Raw genomic sequence first — 19,604 nt, forward strand, 5'->3', positions numbered from 1 at the left:
CAAAAGGTGGAAACATCCCAAATGCCCATCAACAGATGAATGGCTAAATTAAATTAGAATATACAGACAATATTATTCAGATTTGAAAAGAAACAAGGTTCTGACCACATGGATGAACCTTGAAAACATTATATTAAATGAAATAAGCCAAACACAAAGGTAACAAATAATGTTTGATTCCACTTATATGAAGAAACTAGAATAGGCAAACTCACAAATGCAGAAGTAGAATATTGATTAGCAGGGGCTGATGGAAGTGAGGAATGGAGAGCTAGTGTTTGGTGGGTACAAAGTTTCAGTTTGGGGTAATGAATGTAAGAATTCTGAAGATGAATTGTGGTGCTGGTTGCACAACAATGTGAACATAATTAATGACACCAAATTGCACACTTAAAATGGTTAAAACGATGAATTTTAACTTATTTAGATTTGACCAAAATAAAAAAAAAAGAGAGGAGAGGGCATTTTGTCCTCATTGACTTTTGTGCCACATTTAAAGCAACTTCTTGGCTTCCATAATCACTGTTCTAGTTGAAAAGCAAAAGAAATTTTGTTTTTCCTTGTGATAGGCATGTTTTTGTTCTCATTCATTTTTAGTCTCTCTCTCTTTTTTTTTTTTTTTTTTTTTTTTTTTTTTTAGCATTCCTGAGAGATCCTTGAATGTGTGATTATCAAAACATCTATATTAAGAATGATTCTTCCTAGATTTTTCTGGGGCAGAAATATGCCCCTCATTTTGGGATCAAGAAATTTAGGCTAGGCATGGTGGCTTTTCTCTATAATCCCAGCACTTTGGGAGGCTGAGGCAGGTGGATCACCTGAGGTCAGTAGTTTGAGACCAGCCTGACCAACATGGTGAAACCTTGTCTCTACTAAAAATACAAAATAGCTGAGTGTGGTGGCACATGCCTGTAATCCCAGTTACTTGGGAGGCTGAGGAAGAAGAATTGTTTGAACCCAGAAGGCAGAGGTTGCAGTGAGCTGAGACTGCGCTACTGTACTCCAGCCTGGGTGACAGAGTGAGACTTTGCCTCAAAAAACAAAAAAGAAAAAAAAGAAACAAAGAAACGTAAATTAAATCAAACATTGGTAAGTCCTAGACTTTACATCCTTCTAAGGAAGCATGGAGATACATCCTAATATTAGCTAACTCTCATTCTGACATGGACAGCAGGTTGACAACATTAATACACTAGCCAGATCACCTATATCCTTGCCGCTTAAAGTGTGTTCTATGGACCAGTGGTGACAGCATCCCTGGATCAGTTTATGAGAAATGCTTAGTCTTGGGCACAATCTCAGACCTACTGAATTGGAACCTGCATTTTGCCAAAACCCCAGGTGTTTCCTACGCACACTGAAGTCTGTGAAGTACTGATCTACACTACTTTCTTAAATGCAACACAATTTTTTTTTCTTTTTTAAAATTATTTTTTACTTTTTTTTTTTTTTGAGTTGGGGTCTCACACTCTGTCATCCAGGCTAGAGTTCAATAACACCATCATGGCCCACTGCAGCCTTGACCTCCTAAGCTCAAGCCATCTGCCCCAAAGCAATGGGTCACTTTGACCTCCCAAAGTGCTGGAACTACAGGCATGAGCTATCAAGACCAGCTGGAAGTTTCTTTCTTCTTGAAGAAAGAGTTAAAAGTAGAGAACAAATATTTGCTGAAGATTTGCTGGAAAATAGATTCTGATATATGAACCAATGTTATTTAATTCTTAAAGAAACAATAGCAGTAGAGATTATTGCTTCCATTTAACAGATGAAGAAACTGAGGCTTATTTAGCCCATTGTCACCCAGCTAGGAAGTGCCAGGACTGGCATTTGACTCTGGGTGTATTTAAATCCAAAGTTCTTTTCATTACACCAAAATATCTTTTAAGCATATGAAAGAAGGCATTCTAAAACCGTTTGGAATAAAAAAATTACTTAAGAATTTCACTAAGAAAAACATGGTATGACTCAGAACCATAAAACTATCAACACTGAGCATTTATTTTATCTTGCACTGTGCTTTCCTTTGTTAATCTTCACAATAACCAGGTAAGGAAAAAGTTATCTGCATTCTGCAAATAAAAAACCCTGAAGCTCAGAGTAGCTAAAGGTTTGCCCACAGTCATAAAACAGTGAGTCAGAATTGGAATTAAGGTGAGAAGGCTCAACTGTTAACTGCCAATACACTGACAGTGTACTCTCTGAAGCCATTTAGACACTTAGAAAGCCAAGGTACCTCCTTTGCAGATGTTAGCTGTTGTTTGGAGCCAGCTGAATTAATATTTGGGGCATTTGACTTTCCTTAATGTGTCTAAATGAAACCATGTGGGTCCCACCCATTGTATTATGTCTGGCTTTGCCAGACATTATTGACCAATACTTACTACCATTATTTTAGAGACAAGATGTCACTCTGTTGCCCAGGCTGGTACAGTGGTGCAAACACAGCTCACTGCAGCCTTGAATGCCTGGACTTAAGTGATTCTCCTGCCTTAGCCTCTCGTGTGATGAGGACTACAGGTGGCACGTAATGCCACCATGCTTGGCTATTTATTTGTTTGTTTGTTTTTTGTAGAGACAGAGTCTCACGATGTTGCCCAGATTGGTCTCAAACCAGCAGCCTCAAGCGATCCTTCAGTCTAGGCCTTCCAAAGAGCTGGGATTACAGGTGTGCGTCACTGTGCCTGGCCCTCAGTGCTTATGAATGTGTGAGGTCTTGTGGTCAAGTCCTTAGAAGAGTATGGCCTGCAAAGCTTAACGTGATGTGGCCCTGTGCCTCCTGGCCCATTCTCTCTCCTTTTATGTGACCTGTCTCATGGCTCTGGATGCCCAGCCATCCTGCCATGCTCTCATCATTTCCTAGAGTAGTCTGCCACTTCCCCACTCAGCTCCTTTGTACAGGCTGCTTCCTTGGTCTCTAAGGCTCATTCTCTTTGTTATCTAAAGTTTACTCATTCATTCTTCAGGTCTCAACCTGCATCTCGCTTCCTCAGGGAAGCTTTCCCTTAGCCTCTTGTTTAGGTCAGACTCCCCTGTTAGTCACTCTTATAATCCCTTGTATTTCTCTATTAAAGCACCCAACACAAGTGTAACTTATTAATTATTTCTTTAATCATTTCTTTAAGGTATAACTTCCCCCACTAAACTGTAAGTTCTAAGAAGCCAAGAACCATATTTTATTTTATGCTGCTGTCTTCTAGCATACATATCTGGCATATAATCAAGGTCTAATAAATATTTGTTGAGTAAGGCCAGGTGTAGTGGCTTGCCCCTGTAATCCCAACATTTGTGGGAGGCCAAGGCAGGAGGATTTCTTGAGCCTAAGAGTTCCAGACCAGCCTGAGCAACATAGTGAGAACTCTTCTTTACAAAAAAATTTAAAAATTAGCCAAGTGTGGTGATACATGCCTGTAGTGCCAGCTTCTTGGGAGACTGAAGTGGGAGGATCACTTGAGCCCAGGTGTTAGAGGTTACAGTGAACTGTAACTGCACCACTCTACTCTAGTCTGGGTGACAGAGTGAGACTCTGTTCCTAAAAACATATAAATATAAATATAAATATATGTATATGTCTATATGTATGCATATAATATATACACATACATCATACATATATACATACACCCTTGTATTACACACGTATTATTTATACATATATAATATAAAATATGCATATAATATACACATATTATGTCTACAAATATGCATGTATATATATAAAATTATATATATTTGTTGAACAAACCAATGCATTTCAATGTTTATAAAATATTTTTTGTGAACTACAAAGTTTTTTGCTTTTTGAGACAGAGTCTTTCTCTGTTGCCCAGGCTGGAATGCTGCAGTATGATCTCAGCTCACTGCAAACTCTGCCCCCAGGTTCAACCGATTCTCCTATACAAATGATATTGCCATTATCATTATTTGTACTCTGATTACTTGAAGTTTATTTTTTATGTTAATGATGTTGGTAATAAATAATGAATTTGTATTTTTTAAACAAATTGTAATAACTTTTTATTATAATAGCTGAGCCTAACTTTGGCCTGCATTGTAGCTTTAGGTGACATGTATGGGAAGGGCCTGAGTTAACCGGGCACAGGCAGGATGATTTTCATTTGATCAACTGAATTGTGCCAGGAATCTGAGCTAGGTGAAAAATCTCTGAATTCCTCATTTGACCTCTTTCTGATAAGGTGGATGACTTAATCCTAAGAGATTCATAATCAAACCAGAAGAGTTTTGGCAATCTTTCTGGTTCTGCTTGTTCCCAGGAGAAAGTATGTGTTTGCAGACAAATGTGTTTGCTTTATTTTTGGTCAGAAAACATAGACCAAGTTATGCAAGGTGCTTTCAATTTCTGCCAGATTTGCCAAAACATGAAAATAAATTCAGTGCTGAAATTTATAAAATAGTTTTATAAATGCCCTGAAACCTGGTATCCACTACTCTTCTGTTTTTTAAGAGATTTTTGTTGTCTTTATTCCTGATCTCCTGTTTTACAGCATATTATGCAGACTAATCATTTTGGGCAGTAGGCATGTTTTTACATTTAAAAAAAATATTGCATGCCTTTTGCCTGAGCTATCAGCAGTTCAAGAAGTAATCACATTTAAAATAGGAGTTGGCAAAAATAAAGCTATTATCCTTACTGCAGCAATGGATTTCATACATTATCGCATTTGGGTAGAGAAATATATTGTGCATTAAGCTTTCTTCAGTGTTTCTCAAATTAAAATCATATATAACTTCCTTTTTGACTAAAATGAAGCTATCTTAACTACAGAGTCTCTAAGGACTAACCACTTTTTTAAGTTCATGGCATATTCAATTAAGTGTGGGAAAGCACTTGGTAAACATGTTAAGGTACTTAGTAAAGAGTCTATCCAAGAGTAATTACTGTGGTTATGAGTATTTTTTTAAAATCGATGCATAACAGATATACATTGTTTCAGAGGGTCAAAACTTTCCTTACCCTAATTTCACAGAAATCATTTTAGCTTTTAAGTGTATTGAATCTTGAATTTGGGCATTTTGAGTGTCTTAAATAGGTATGTATATTCTAAATCCACATTATGAGTTTAAGCAAATAGGGTTAGGATTAGGGTTCGGCTTTAACTGCTGAACTGCCATGTTTGTGTTTGATTAACTGCTGTAGATCCCCTAAGTTACCTAGACAAAGCCAGAGTCTGTCATTAGCTTGGGTGGAGACCATGGTTATTTGTTCACTTATCCAATGAGTATAATGAGCATATAATATGTTCCAGCCACTATCCTAGGCCTTTGGGATGTTTGGTACAGTGATGTACAAAACTGACTCCATCACTCAGGAACTTACAGTCTAGCAAAATAGTGATGATATTAGTAGTAATAGTAATAGATTAACATTCGCTGAGAGCTTATTATATACTAGATACTGCTTTAAAATCTTATGCAGATTATCTCATACAATCCTCGCAACTCTATGAATAGGAACAATTATTATTCTGACTCTCATTTTAAGATGAGAAGAAGGGTTAGGTAACTTACTGAAAGTTGAGTTTGAAGTTTTTTAGCTATAAACACAAGGCATGTTCAAAGACTTAGCAGCAGATATGACAAGAACATCCAACAATGGAAAAGGATCACAATCATAGCCCTGCAGCAGGGTCCAGGTGACCAATAAATTCTCTTTACTTCCTGAATTACAAGTACATCCCAGTGTTTGGGAGAGGATCAAATAGACTGAGAAATTAGCCTGTAGGCTGAATAGCAGGTCTAAACATAAAACAAAATGTTTGCAAGAACTTGGTAAATAAAATATTAAGCTGAGAATTCAATTCAGTAGATACTTTATTCTGTGCCAGACATCATGTAAAACTCTCTGGGTAGAGAACAGAAATGAGGAAGAGGTGAACTCTCATCTCAAGTAGTTCAGAATGGAGAGAGATCCAAGGGTTAGTCTTGATTCCTATTTGAGGTTTGGTGACCCTTAGAGAGTCACTAGCTTCCTGGAACTTCTTGGAAAACATTAATTTTTCTAATCTGTGGAACTCAGGGAGGGAGCAGGGCAATTATTTTTTAAGGGACCTCAAGTCATCAGTGACCACTTCCAAAAGATGTGCAACTTCCTTCACATACATATTGTATTCCATTTAGCTGATACTGTTTTCTTTTTGGTGATACTGTATTAGTCTGAAATTTGGAACTCTACAAGGCAGTAAAATGGATTTGAACTGTTAAATAATTTGGTCTAAGTAAGCTCTGTACATAAACATGCAATTATGTGAATTGCTGTTATTGATGTTGAAATGTAACTATTTACCCAATGAAAGTTAAAGGTGTTCCCTAATTAAAGTATTTTAAATTTATGCTGATATTTGTACAGTTTGAGATGCCATAATTATGTTCAAATGAATTCTTGGTGCTTCAGGGAATATATGGCTATAGAAAATAATAATGTTGCTATAATCGTTTTGTGTTTATTTAATGATATGATGGTTTATGCACTGCTAATGTTCAGATACACCGGGTTGTTAATGATGTGAGTTTTAAAACAGTAAACTGTTATAAAAAGAATCTTTTGGGACTGGGCAATTTATTTTTTGTTGTATTATGCTAAAGGACGATTTTTTTCACATGTTGGATTAAATACCATGTAATACTTTAATACCTGGTTCATAGGTAAGTCTGCTGGGATATGACTTTCAAAGGTTCATGCTTAGCGGGTACTTAGAATGTAAACACTCTGGTTTTTATCCATTTTCATAGATAATACATACTTCTGAATACTCTCAGCAACTGGCAAACTGGTAAGTGGAGAGATGGGTAAACAGAAAGGAAAAACTGACATGAATATCTCATCTTTCACCCAGTTCCTTAACTACCTGTAGCACTGAGACTGCATGCTACTCCACACAATTGGGTTTGTGTTTTTTTTTTTGTTTGTTTGTTTTGTTTTGTTTGTTTGTTTGTTTTTTTCTCTCTAGGGCCTGAGTGAACTCTATGCAATGAAATCTTCTTTGAAACAACTATAGCTGCTTAAACTACTGAACAAGACTGCTTTGTTCGAATCACCAAAGCACAGTTCTCTGGGAATTGGGTATTGAATCTTCAGAATAAAGAGGCCAAATAAGTCATCATTTAGCTCTGCATTAATATACTCATAGAAAAGGACATTAGATTTTACTTGTCATGGGAAAAGTATGCAGTTTGGCAGAGTTGGAAAGCATCCAGAATCTAAAGTCAAGTGGACCTGGGTTCAAATCATGGCTCTGAAAACTATTAGCTGTGATTGTGGTCAAGATACTTATTGATATGGTTTGGCTCTGTGTCCCCACCCAAATCTGATCTAAAATTATGATCGCCATAATCCCCAGTGTCAAGGGAGGGGCCTGGTGGGAGGTGGCTAGATCGTGGGGACAGTTTCCCCTAGGCTGTTCTCATGATATCTGATGGTTTTGTAAGTGTTTGATAGTTCCTCCTTAACACTTGCTCTCTCTCGCCTGCCGCCATGTAAGATGTGCCTGCTTTCCCTTCCACCATGATTATAAGTTTTCCATGGCCTCCTCAGCCATGCAGAATTGTGAGTCAATTAAACCTCTTTCCTTTATAAATCACTCAGTCTCAGGGAAGTTCTTAATAACAGTGGGAAAATGGACTAATACAGGAAATTAGTACCAGGAGTTTGGGGGCCCTGCTCTAAAGATACTTGAAAATGTGGAAGTGACTTTGGAACTTTGGAAGCAACTTTGGAACTGGATAATGTTCCAGAGGTTGGAACAGTTTGGAGGGCTCAGAAGTAGACAGGAAGATATGGGAACATTTGAAACTTTCCTAGAGACTTGTTGAATGGTTTTGACTAAAATCTTGATAGTGGTGTGGAGAATGAAGTCCAGGCTGAGGTGGTCTCAGATGAAGATGAAGAATGTATTAGTAACTGGAGTTAAGGTCACTCTTGCTGTGCTTTAGCAGAGAGACTGGTGGCATTTTGCTCCTGCCCTAGAGATCTGTGGAACTTTGACCTTGAGAGGTATTTAACGTATCTGGTGGAAAAAAATTATAAGCAGCAAAGCATTCAAGAGGTGACAGCATAAAAGTTTTAAAAAATTGCAGCCTGACCATGTGGTAGAAAAGAAAACTCCATTCTCTGTGGAGAAATTCAAACCAGCTGCAGAAATTTACATAAGTAACGAGGAATTTAATGTTGATCCCCAAGACAAAGGGGAATATGTTACCAAACCCATTGTATCCACACAAGTTGTTCTACCCACTGAATATTTTTGCCTATGGCCTGTGTAATCCTTGTCCAACAGGATCTCATGTTGGTAAATTGCATTATAATCCCCTGTAGACTGGTGCCATCAAAGGTACTGCAGGGAGAGAAGTCACATCCTTATCCAAAGTTAGCATCAAAGATGAATTATATCCTTTCAGGATTGAAAAGATGTAAAATATTCCATTTATCCAAGTTGCTAGCTGGCCTCCTTAAGGGGTACTGTATTGAGAACACATTTGGTCCCCAGTGCTTCCCAGTTTGGTATTCAGCAATAGAAATAACTGGGTCAGCCATGGTTAAAGAGAACCTGTGATACTGAACCCACGCACAACCTCAAACCCCACCACCATGGCAACTCTGTATGTAGCATGCTATGCAAGCACTGGAACAGCTAAGAAGAGTTACTCAGTCTACCTTGTTTTTGAATATCTCCTCTGCAGTTGGTGTTTTCTGGTAGGTCTTCAGTGAAACACAAAGATCTACACTCCTTGTGCCCACTCTGTAAAGCCCATCCACATGTCTCTTCCCCAGACCTTCTTCTTTCTGATTTTCCATTTTCACTGTTTCCAGGCCCTGAGTAACCTACCAGGCCATTCACCACCACCCACTCCCCTACTGGGGCTGGAGACAACAAATATAGAAAACATGCAGAGGGATTTTCTATAAAGAGGAATAGAGACTTGGGGGATGACTGAGAGAGAAAAGGAGTCCAGACAGTTTTTTTTTTTAAGATAAGAAATCAGAGTATGACAGTATGCTGATGGAAATAATCCCAATGAAACAGAAACTATGATGTAGTAGATAGAGAATTACTAGAAATGGATTTCAGTAGCTTTAAAATGCACTGTAAATGGTAATATGTTATTTGAAGTGAAATTATGACATATTTTAATTATTTCTATATAAATTTAATGGGATTGTAAAAATTAATTATTCAAGAAACATATAAGCATCACCGGGGAGCTAAGTGTGTGCTGTTTTTAGGGGTATAAATATAAATAAGAATTTCTTAAGGAATTCACAATGAGAGAGATGATTGTGGAAAAAGTTAATTGCAATTCAATGTGAGAAAAGATATAATAGAAGCCAGGGTAGAAGGATCTTCATTTTGATACCATATACCCCCAATACTCAAATAACTACTTACATATATAGAATGTAAGTGCAAAAGATATACAACTTGTTCTTTCAGGATTTTAAAATATCTTTTATCTGTTGTTCTTGTACTCACAGGAAAAAATCAAAAAAGAAGTTACTTCTTTTCAATTTGCCCTCTTTTTCTCTTATTGCAAAATGGATAGAGAGATGATGTAAATGTAAATGTGGTTATAAAAAGTTACAATTATGAATAATTGGTACTGCCAGTTACAGATGCTGATGAATTGCTGATATGTAGAATCACTAAGATAATTGGCAGAGGAATGTTATAAAATCAGATAATGCTTCCCTAGGAAATTATTAGGGAAAATAACATTAAAATAGAGAAAATGAAGCTGATATTTTTGGGCTTTACTGTCTTTTACTGAGCATGCATTATGCATAAAATTGCATGGCATGAGTCAATTTCTAGAAGGTTCACCTTGAAGAGGAAAAGACAGTGTGCAATTCTAAGAAGAACAATGTAAGTCCAAAGCCAGAAAACACCTTTACATTTAAAAAAGTTGCATTACATCTCTCACACCTATACCACGGAGATATAACGTCTTCAGAGGAAAACATGGATGAGGACCAAATGGAGCTGACTCTTGGCAATAGACAACAATGGTATTTACCAGTGACCAGAGCTGCTCAGAGCCAAACCAAGAGCTGTCTCCTCTCCCACATCCATTAACCTCATTAAACTACTCCCACATCCTACACAAAATAAACTTTTTTGCCTTAAGAAATGAAGATAATTTTTCTAATTTTTCAAACTTATATAAATTATTTTCATGATATATATATTATACAAATATATAATTAAATAAGTATTGAGCCAAATTAGAACTCATTGACATATTTTTTAAATGTTTTATTAAGTGTTAAAAAAATTTGGAGGTGGCCAAGCAAGATGGCTGAATAGAGGCATCTGCCAATCATTTCCACCATGGGAACAACAAATTTTAACAACTATCTGCACGCAGAAAATCACTTTCATAAGAACCAAAAATCAGGTAAGCAATCACAGTACCTGGTTTTAACTTCATATTGCTACAAGAGGCACTGAAGGGAGTAGGACAGATGGTCTTGAATTGCGGATGCACTCCCTTCTCCGTACCCCAGCAGTGGTGGCATGGCACAAAGAAAATCTGCGTGCTTAGGGGAGGGAGGGCACAATGACTGGGGGAGCTCACATTGAACTCAGTGTTGTCCTGTGGCAGAGGAAAGCAAAACTGTGCTGAATTCAGCTGGCACCCACCCATGGAGGGAGCATTTTGGCAAGACCTAACCAGAGGAAAAGTGCCCATTCCAGAATTCAGAACTTGTGTTTCTGGGCAAGTCTTGCAACCATGTTCTAAAGAGCTCTGGGATTGTAAGTGAACGTGAAAGAATCTAGGACACAAGGACTCAAAGTTTTTAGGCAACTCCAAGTGCTAGGCTGGGCTTAGAGCCAGTGGACTGGGGTGATATATGATTTAGTGAGATACCACACCGTTTGGTTAGAGAGTGCTTGTGCCATCTCTCCCTGAACACCAGGCAGCACAGTTTGTAACCATGAAAGTGACTCCTTTCTTTTGCTTGTAGAGAGGAGAGAGAAGAGCAAAGAGGATTTTGTCTTGAATCTTGGATACTGGCTCAGCCACAGTAGAATAGGGCACCAGGCAGGTCTGGAAGCCCCCATCCCAGGCCCCAGCTTCTGGATGACATTTCTAGACACACCCTGGGAAAGAAGGGAGCCACTGCCTTGAAGGGAAGGAACCAGTCCTGGCAGGATCCATTAACTACTGACTAAAGTGCCCTTAGGCCCTGAATAACCACCAACGACACCCAGGTAATACACTGTGAACCTTGGATGAGACCCTGAGACATGCTGGCTTCAACTAACAGCTTGGCCATAGAGTGGTAGAGCACCAAGTGGGCTCTTAGCATCCCTGAGTCCAGGCCTAGGCTCTTGGACAGCATTTCTGGGCCTGCCTGGGGCAAGAAGGGAGTCCACTGCCTTGTAGGGTAAGTCCCAGGCTTAGCATCATTTACCGAAAGCTGACTGAAGAGCCCTTGGGCTTTAAGTGAACATTGTCAGCGGCGTGGCAGAATACCCCATGAATTGGTGGTAGTGGTAGCCATGGGGAAAGGATCCTCTGCCCAGGGAAATGGGACAGAAGACTGAGAATGACTTTGTCTTGTGGCTTGAATGCCACATTAGCCATAGTAGAATAAAACACCAGGTAGATTTTTAAGGTTTTCAACTCCAAGCTCTGGCTTCCAGACAGTATCTCTGGACCCACCTGGGGCCTAGGGGAACTTGCCACCCTGAAAAAACCCAAACCTGGCTGGCTTTGTTATATGCTGATTGCCAAGCCACAGGGCCTTGAGTGAACATAGGTAGTAGCCAGGTAGTGGTTACAGTGGGCCTTGGGTGAGATTCATTGTTGTGCTGGCTTCAGGTCTGACCCAGAACAGTCTTAGTGATGGCCACAGGAGTGCTTGTGTCACATCATCCCCAGCTCCAAGTGGCTCAGCACACACAGAGAGAATCTGTTTGTTGGGAGAAAGTAAGTGAAGAGAACAAAAGCCTCCACCTGGTAATCCAGAGACTTCTTCTGGATCTTATTCAAGACCACCAAGGTAGTACCTCTATGAGTCTGCAAGAACCATAGCATTACTGGGCTTGGGGCCCAAGTACCTTCGAATAGCTGGAAAGCCTTCCAAAGAATGGGCACAAACAAGTCCAGATTGCAAAGACTGTAATATCTAACTCTTCAATGCCCAGACACTGACGAACATCCACAAGCATCAAAACCATCCAGAAATCATGACCTCACCAAATGAACTGAACAAGGTACCAGGGACGAATCCTGGAGAAACAGAGATATGTGACCTTTCAAATAGAGAATTCAAAATAGCTGCTTTGCGGAAACTGAAAGAAAAGCAAGATAACATAGAGAAGGAATTCAGAATTCTATCAGATTTCTGTAATCTCAGCACTTTGAGAGGCCAAGGTAAGAGGATCACTTAAGGTCGAGAGTTCAAGACCAGCCTGGGCAACATGGTGAAACCCCATTTCTACTAAAAATACAAACATTGGCTGGGCATGGTGGTGCACACCTGTAGTCCCAGCTACTCAGGAGGCTGAGGCACAAGAATCACTTAAACCCAGGTGGTAGAGGTTGCAGTGAGCCGAGATCATGCTACTGTACTCCAGCCTGAGTGATAGAGTGAGACTCGATCTCGAAAAAAAAAAAAATCATATCAGATAAATTTAACAGAGATTGAAATAATTAAAATGAGTCAAGCAGAAACTCTAGAGTTGAAACTACAATTGATATACTGAAGAATACATGAGTCTCTTAATAGCAGAACTGACCAAGGCGAAGAAAGAATTAGTGAGCTTGAAGACAGGTTATTCGAAAATATACTCAAAGGAGATGAAAGCAAAAAGAATAAAGAAGAATGAAGCATGTCTATAACATCTAGAAAATAGCCTCAAAAGGGCAAATCTAAGAAATATTGATCTTCCTTTTTTTTTTTCATCCTCTTCCCCGGTTGCTGCTCGCTGTCCCAGATCACGCCCACTCCCAGCACATCTCATCATCATGCCTCAGAAAATTAAGGAAATCAGGGACTTTCTGCTCACAGCTCAATGAAAGGATGCCAAATCTGTCAAGATCAAGAAAAATAAGTACAATGTGAAGTTTAAAGTTTGATGCTGCAGATACTTTTACACCCTGGTCATCACGGACAAGGAGAAGGCAGAGAAACTGAAGCAGTCCCTGCCCCCTAGTTTGGCAGTGAAGGAACTGAAATGAACCAGACACACTGATTTGAACTGTATTAAAATACTAAAACTAAAAAAAAATTATTGATCTTAAAGAAGAGATGGAGGTAGAAAGTTTATTCAAAAGGGCAAAACTCCCCCAAATCAAGGATAACAAAAGGGACTGGGTACGGTGGCTCATGCCTGTAATCCAGCACTTTGGGAGGCTGCGGCAGGTGGATCACTTGAGGCCAGGAGTTTGAGACCAGCCTGGCCAACATAGCAAAACCCTGCCTCTACTAAAAATACAAAAAAATAGCTGGGCATCATGGCATGTGCCTGTAATCGCAGCTACTTGGGAGGCTGAGGTATAAGAATCACTTAAGCCCAGGAGGTGGAGATTGCAGTGAGCCAAGATCACATCACTGCACTTCAGCCTGGACAGCAGAGCAAGACTCTTTCTCAAAACAAAACAAAACAAAACAAGAATAAAAAAAGGATCCCAAAAGCAGCAAGAGAAAAGAAACAAATGAAATGATACACAATAGAGCTCCAATAAGTCTGACAGCAGACTTCAGGGGAAGCCTTACAGTTAAAAGAGAGTGGCATGACATACTTAAAGTGTTGAAGGAAGAAAACTTCTACCCTGAAATAGTATATCTGGTGAAAATATCCCTCAAACATGAAAGAGAGAAATAAAGACTTTTCCAGACAAACAAAAGCTGAGGGATTTCATCATCACCAGACCTGTCCTACAGGAAATGCTAAAGGGAGTTCCTCTATCTGAAAGAAGGGAACATTAGTGAGCAGCAAAAAAACCATCTGAAGGCACAAAACTCACGAGAAATAGTAAGCACACAGAAAAACAAAGAATATTGTGACACTGTAATTGTGGTGTGTAAACAACTCTTATTTTTGTTTTTTTATTTTTTTATTTTTATTTTTTGAGATGGAGTGTCACTCTGTCACCTAGGCTGGAGTGCAGTAGTGTGATCTTGGCTCACTGCAACCTCCACCTCCCAGGTTCAAGCAAATCTCCTGCCTCAGTCTCCCAAAAACTACTCTTAAGTAGAAGAACTAAACAATAAACAAATCACAAATAATAACTACAACAAGTTTTCAAGACATAGTACAATAAGATATAAGAACAAACAACAAAAAGTTAAAAAGCAGGGGAACAAAGTGTAGTTTTTATTAGTTTTCTCTTTGCTTGTTTGTTTATGCAATCAGTGTTAAGTTTTCATCAGTTAAAAATAATGGGTTATAAGATAATATTCACAAGCCTCATGGTAAACTTAAATTAAAAAACATACAATGAATACATAAAAAATAAAAAGCAAGAAATTAAATCACATGGCCAGAGAAAATCACCTTCACTAAAAGGAAGACAAGAAAGAAGAGATGACTACAAAACAACCAGAAAACAAATATCAAGTAAGTCCTTACTTACCAATAATTGGCACGACTAAGTCCTTACCAATAATTACATTGAATATAAATGGGCTAAACTCTACAATCAGAAGACATAAAGTGGCTGAATGAATAAAAAACAAGAGCCAATGATCTGTTGTCTACAAGAAACACACTTTACCTACAAAGTTACACATAGGCTGAAAATAAAGGGATGGAAAAAGATATTCCATGCTAATGGAAACCAAAAAAGAGCAGAATATTTATATCAGACAAAATAGACTTCAAGACAAAAACTGTAAGAAGAGACAAAGTCATTATATAATGATAAAGGGCTTAATTCAGTGAGAGGATATAACAATTATAAATTATATACACCCAACACTGGAGCTGCCAGATATACATTGAGCTAAAGAGAGAAATAGGCTGTAATACAATAGTAGCTGGAAACTTCAACATCCCACTTGCAGCATTGGGCAGATTATCCAGACAGAAAAGCAACAAAGAAACATTAGACTTAATCTATACCACAGAACAAATGGATCTAGTAGATATTTACACAACATTTTACCCAATGGCTACTGAATATGCATTCTTCTCCTCAGCACATGGATCATTCTCAAGGATAGACCACATATGTTAGGTCACCAAACAAGCCTTAAAACATTAAAAAATATATATCCGAAATGATATCAAGCATCTTTTGTAACCACAACTGAATAAAACTAGAAATCATTAACAAGAAGAATTTGGAAAACTACAGAAACACATGGAAATTATATGCTCCTGAATAACCAGTGGGTCAATAAAGAAATTAAGAAGAAAACTGAAAAATGTCTTGAAACAAAAGATAATGAAAACATAACATACCAAATCTATGTGATACAGTGAAGGCAGTACTAAGAGGGCAGTTTGTAGCTATAAATGCCTATATCAAAAAAGAAGAAAAATTTCAAATAAGTAATCTGAAGGTGCATCTTCAAGAACTAGAAAAGCAAGAGCAAACCAAACCCAAAATTAGTAGAAGAAAAGAAATAATAAAAATCAGAGCAGAAATAAATAAAACTGAAATGAAGAAGACAATGCAAAAGATCAAGGAAACAAAAAACTGGTTCTTTGAAAAGATAAAATTGACAAAATTGTTAGCCAGACTAAGTAAAAAAGAGAGAAGACCCAAATAGATAATATCAGAGATGAAAAATGAAACATTATAACAGATAGTGCAAAAATTCAAAGGATCATTAATAGCTATTATGACCATGTGCCAATAAATAAAAAAATCTAGAGAAAATGAATACATTTCTAGATACATACAACCTACCAAAATTAAACCATGAAGAAATCCAAAATCTGATCAGATTAATAACAAGTAATAAGATTAAAGCTATAACAAAAATATCCCAGTAAAGAAAAATCCTGAGACCCAACGGCATCATTTCGGAATTCTACCAAACATTTAAAGAATACCAATTCTAGGAGAGATCCAAGATGGCTGATTACTAGCAGCTCAGGATTGTAGCTCCCAGTGAAAGCACAGAGAACAAGAGGATGCCACACTTTCAGACGAATTTTTGTCGCTCACCGACCAGGAGATTCCCAGTGGAGGAGCCCCACGGGTCGCCAGTGTGAATCTTGTGGCCGGCGCAGCGGTTTTACCAGCGCCCTGCTGCGGAGGTTCTCGGTGCAGCGTAAATGGGACTGAGTCCCCTTTTGGTCGACGTTTGGAGCTCCAGGAAGGCAGAGTCGCCCATTGAGCTAATTGAAAAAGGAACTCAAGAGGGAAGCCAGACCGGAGATTCCCCAGCAGAAAAGCACCAAGAACCTTAATGCCGCTGTTATAGCCGGCACAGTGGGTTGCTCAGATTTTGGCACTGGGAATCAACAAGTTGGATGTCCACTGAAAGTCAGTAATTAGTCAGAGGTGACAGGTGGATAAATTTACAATGACGGGAAGAAACCAGCGTAAAAAGGCTGAGAACACTCAAAATCAGAATGCCTCTCCCTCTACAGGGGATCACAGTTCCTCATCAACAAGGGAACAAGGCCCGATGGAGAACCAGTGTGTTCCAATAACAGAATTAGGCTTCAGAAGGTGAATAATAAGAAACTTCTGTGAGTTAAAAGAACATATTCTAGCCCAATGTAAAGAAACTAAGAACCTTGAAAAAAGGTTTGACGAAATCCTAACAAGAATAGACGATTTAGAGAGGAATATAAGTGAATTAATGGAACTGAAAAATACAATACGAGAACTCCACAAAGTGTGCACAGGTTTTAACACTCGAATTGATCAAGCAGAAGAAAGGATATCAGAGGTTGAAGACCAACTTAATGAAATGAAATAAGAAGACAATATTAGAGAAGTAAAAGTAAAAAGGAATGAGCAAAGTCTCCAAGAAATACGGGACTATGTGAAAAGACCTAATTTACATTTGATAGGTGTACCTGAATGTCATGAAGAGAATGAATCCAAGGTGGAAAATATTCTTCAGGATATTTTTCAGGAAAACCTTCCTAACCTGGTAAGGCAGGACGATACTCAACTCCAGGTAATACAGAGAATACCACAAAGATATTCCTCAAGAAGAGCAACCCCAAGACACATAATCATTAGATTCACCAGGGTTGAAATAAAGGAGAAATTTCTAAGGGCAGCTAGAGAGAAAGGTCAGGTTACCCATAAAGGGAAGCCTATCAGACTCATAGCAGATCTCTCAGCAGAAACCCTACAAACTAGAAGAGAGTGGGGGTCAATATTCAATATCCTCAAAGAAAAGAATTTTCAACCCAGAATCTCATATCCAGCCAAACTAAGCTTCATAAATGAAGGAAAAATAAAATTTTTTTGCAAACAAGCAAGCACTCAGAGATTTTATCACCACCAGGCCTGCTTTACAAGAGCTTCTGAAAGAAGCACTACACACAGAAAGGAACAACCAGTATCAGTCATCCCAAAAACTTACCAAAAGGTAAAGAGTATCTTCATAATGAAGAATCTGTATCAACTAATGGGCAAAATAGCCAGCTAGCATTAAATGACAATATTAAACTCACAAATATCAATGTTAATCCTAAATTTAAATGGATTAAATGCCCCAATCAAAGACACAGACACACAAATTGAATAAAAAGTCAAAACCCATCAGCATGCTGTATCCAGATCCATCTCATAAGAAAGGTCACACAAAGCCTCAAAACAAAAGGTTCAATGAAGACTCACCAACCAAATGGAGAGAGAAAAACAAACAAACAAACAAATCAGGAGTTGTAATTTTCATCTCTGACAAAATAGACTTTAATAGTAACAAAGACTAAAAGAAACAAAGAAGGACATTACATAATGGTAAAATAATCAATGTAACAACAGGAGTCAATGATCACAAATATATATGCACTCAATATAGGAGCACCCAGGTACATAAGACAAGTTCTTAATGACTTATGAAGAGACTTGGACTCCCGCACAATAGTAACAGGAGACTTTGACACCACATTGTTAATATTTGATGTATCAATGAGATAAAAAATTAACAGGAACATTTATGATTTGAACTCAGACCTGGAACAAGTAAACTCAGTGAATATTTATAGAATTCTTCACCCCAGGTCCACAGAACATACTTTTTTTTTCAGTATCACATTACACCTATTTTGAAAGTGACCACATAAATGGAAGTAAATCACTCTTCAGTATTTGCATAGCATTTCACAGATTTAAATGAAATATTGGTTGGCTGTTTGTTTATTTTCTTCCCTTATTCCTTCCTGTCTCCACTGTTAAGTACAATTATCGGCATAAAAGAGGTTTTTAATACCTATTTTTAGATTGCATTCCAGCCTGGGCAATAGAGCAAGACTCCTGTTCTCTCTCCCCCTTTCTCTTTCTTTCTTTCTTTCTTTTTCTTTCTTTCTTTCTTTCACAAAAAAAGAATACCAATTCTACTCAAATTATTTTTGAAAAAAATAGAGGATGAGGGAATACTTCTAAGCTCATTATGTGAGGCCACTATTGTGCTGATACAAAAACCAGACAAAACACATCTAAAAAAGAAAATTGTAGTCCAGTATCTCTAATGAATATTGATGCAAAAATCCTCAGCAAAATACTAGCAAACTGAATTCAACAATGCATTAAACAGATCGTTCATCATGATCAAGTGAGATTTATCCCAGAGATGCAAGGATGATACAACATACACAAATTAATAAACGTGATATATCATATCAATAGAATGAAGGACAAGAAAACCATATGATCATTTAAATTGATACTGAAAAGACATTTGATAAAATTCAACATTACTTCTCAATTAAAAATACTCTTATAAACCTTGGTTTAGAAGGAACATACCTCAACATAATCATAGTCATACGTAACAGACACAGCTAGTATCATACTGAATGGAGAAAAATTGAAAGCCTTTCCTCTAAGATCTGGAACATGAAAAGGATACCCACTTTTACCACTGTTATTCAACATGGTACTGGAGGTCCTGGCTGGAGCAATCAACCAAGAGAAAGAAATAAAGGGCATCCAAATTTGAAAAGAAGAAGTCAAATTATCATTGTTTGCAGATGATACAACTTATTTTTTTTGAGACAGAGTCTTGTTCTGTTGCCAGGCTGGAGGACAGTGGCATGATCTCAGCTCACTGCAACCTCCTCCCAGATTCAAGTGATTTCCCTGCCTCAACCTCCAGAGCAGCTGGGATTATAGGCACACATCACCATGCCCAGCTAACTTATTGTATTTTAGTAGAGACAAGGTTTCACTATGTTGGTCAGGATGGTCTCAATCTCTTGACCTTGTGATCCACCCACCTAGGCCCCTCAAAGTGTTGGGATTACAGGCATGTGCCATGGCGCCCAGCCAATGATACAATCTTATATTGGAAAAACCTAAAGATGTCGTCAAAAAACTGCTAGAACTGAAAAATTCAGTAAAGTTGTAGGATACAAAATCAACATACAAAAATCAGTAGTGTTTCTATATGCTAACAGTGAACTATCTGAAAAAAAGTAGTCCTATTTACAATATCCACAAGT

General features: G+C 38.0%; 1 pseudogene; it reads left to right on the forward strand.

Annotated features, from left to right (window-relative positions):
- The first annotated feature begins 12,987 nt into the window (after positions 1-12,987).
- LOC101051212 (large ribosomal subunit protein eL38 pseudogene) lies at positions 12,988-13,250 on the forward strand (annotated as a pseudogene).
- Positions 13,251-19,604: the final 6,354 nt, after the last annotated feature.

This window comes from Saimiri boliviensis, chromosome 15, assembly GCF_048565385.1.
Source record: "Saimiri boliviensis isolate mSaiBol1 chromosome 15, mSaiBol1.pri, whole genome shotgun sequence".
NCBI classification, from domain to species: domain Eukaryota; kingdom Metazoa; phylum Chordata; class Mammalia; order Primates; family Cebidae; genus Saimiri; species Saimiri boliviensis.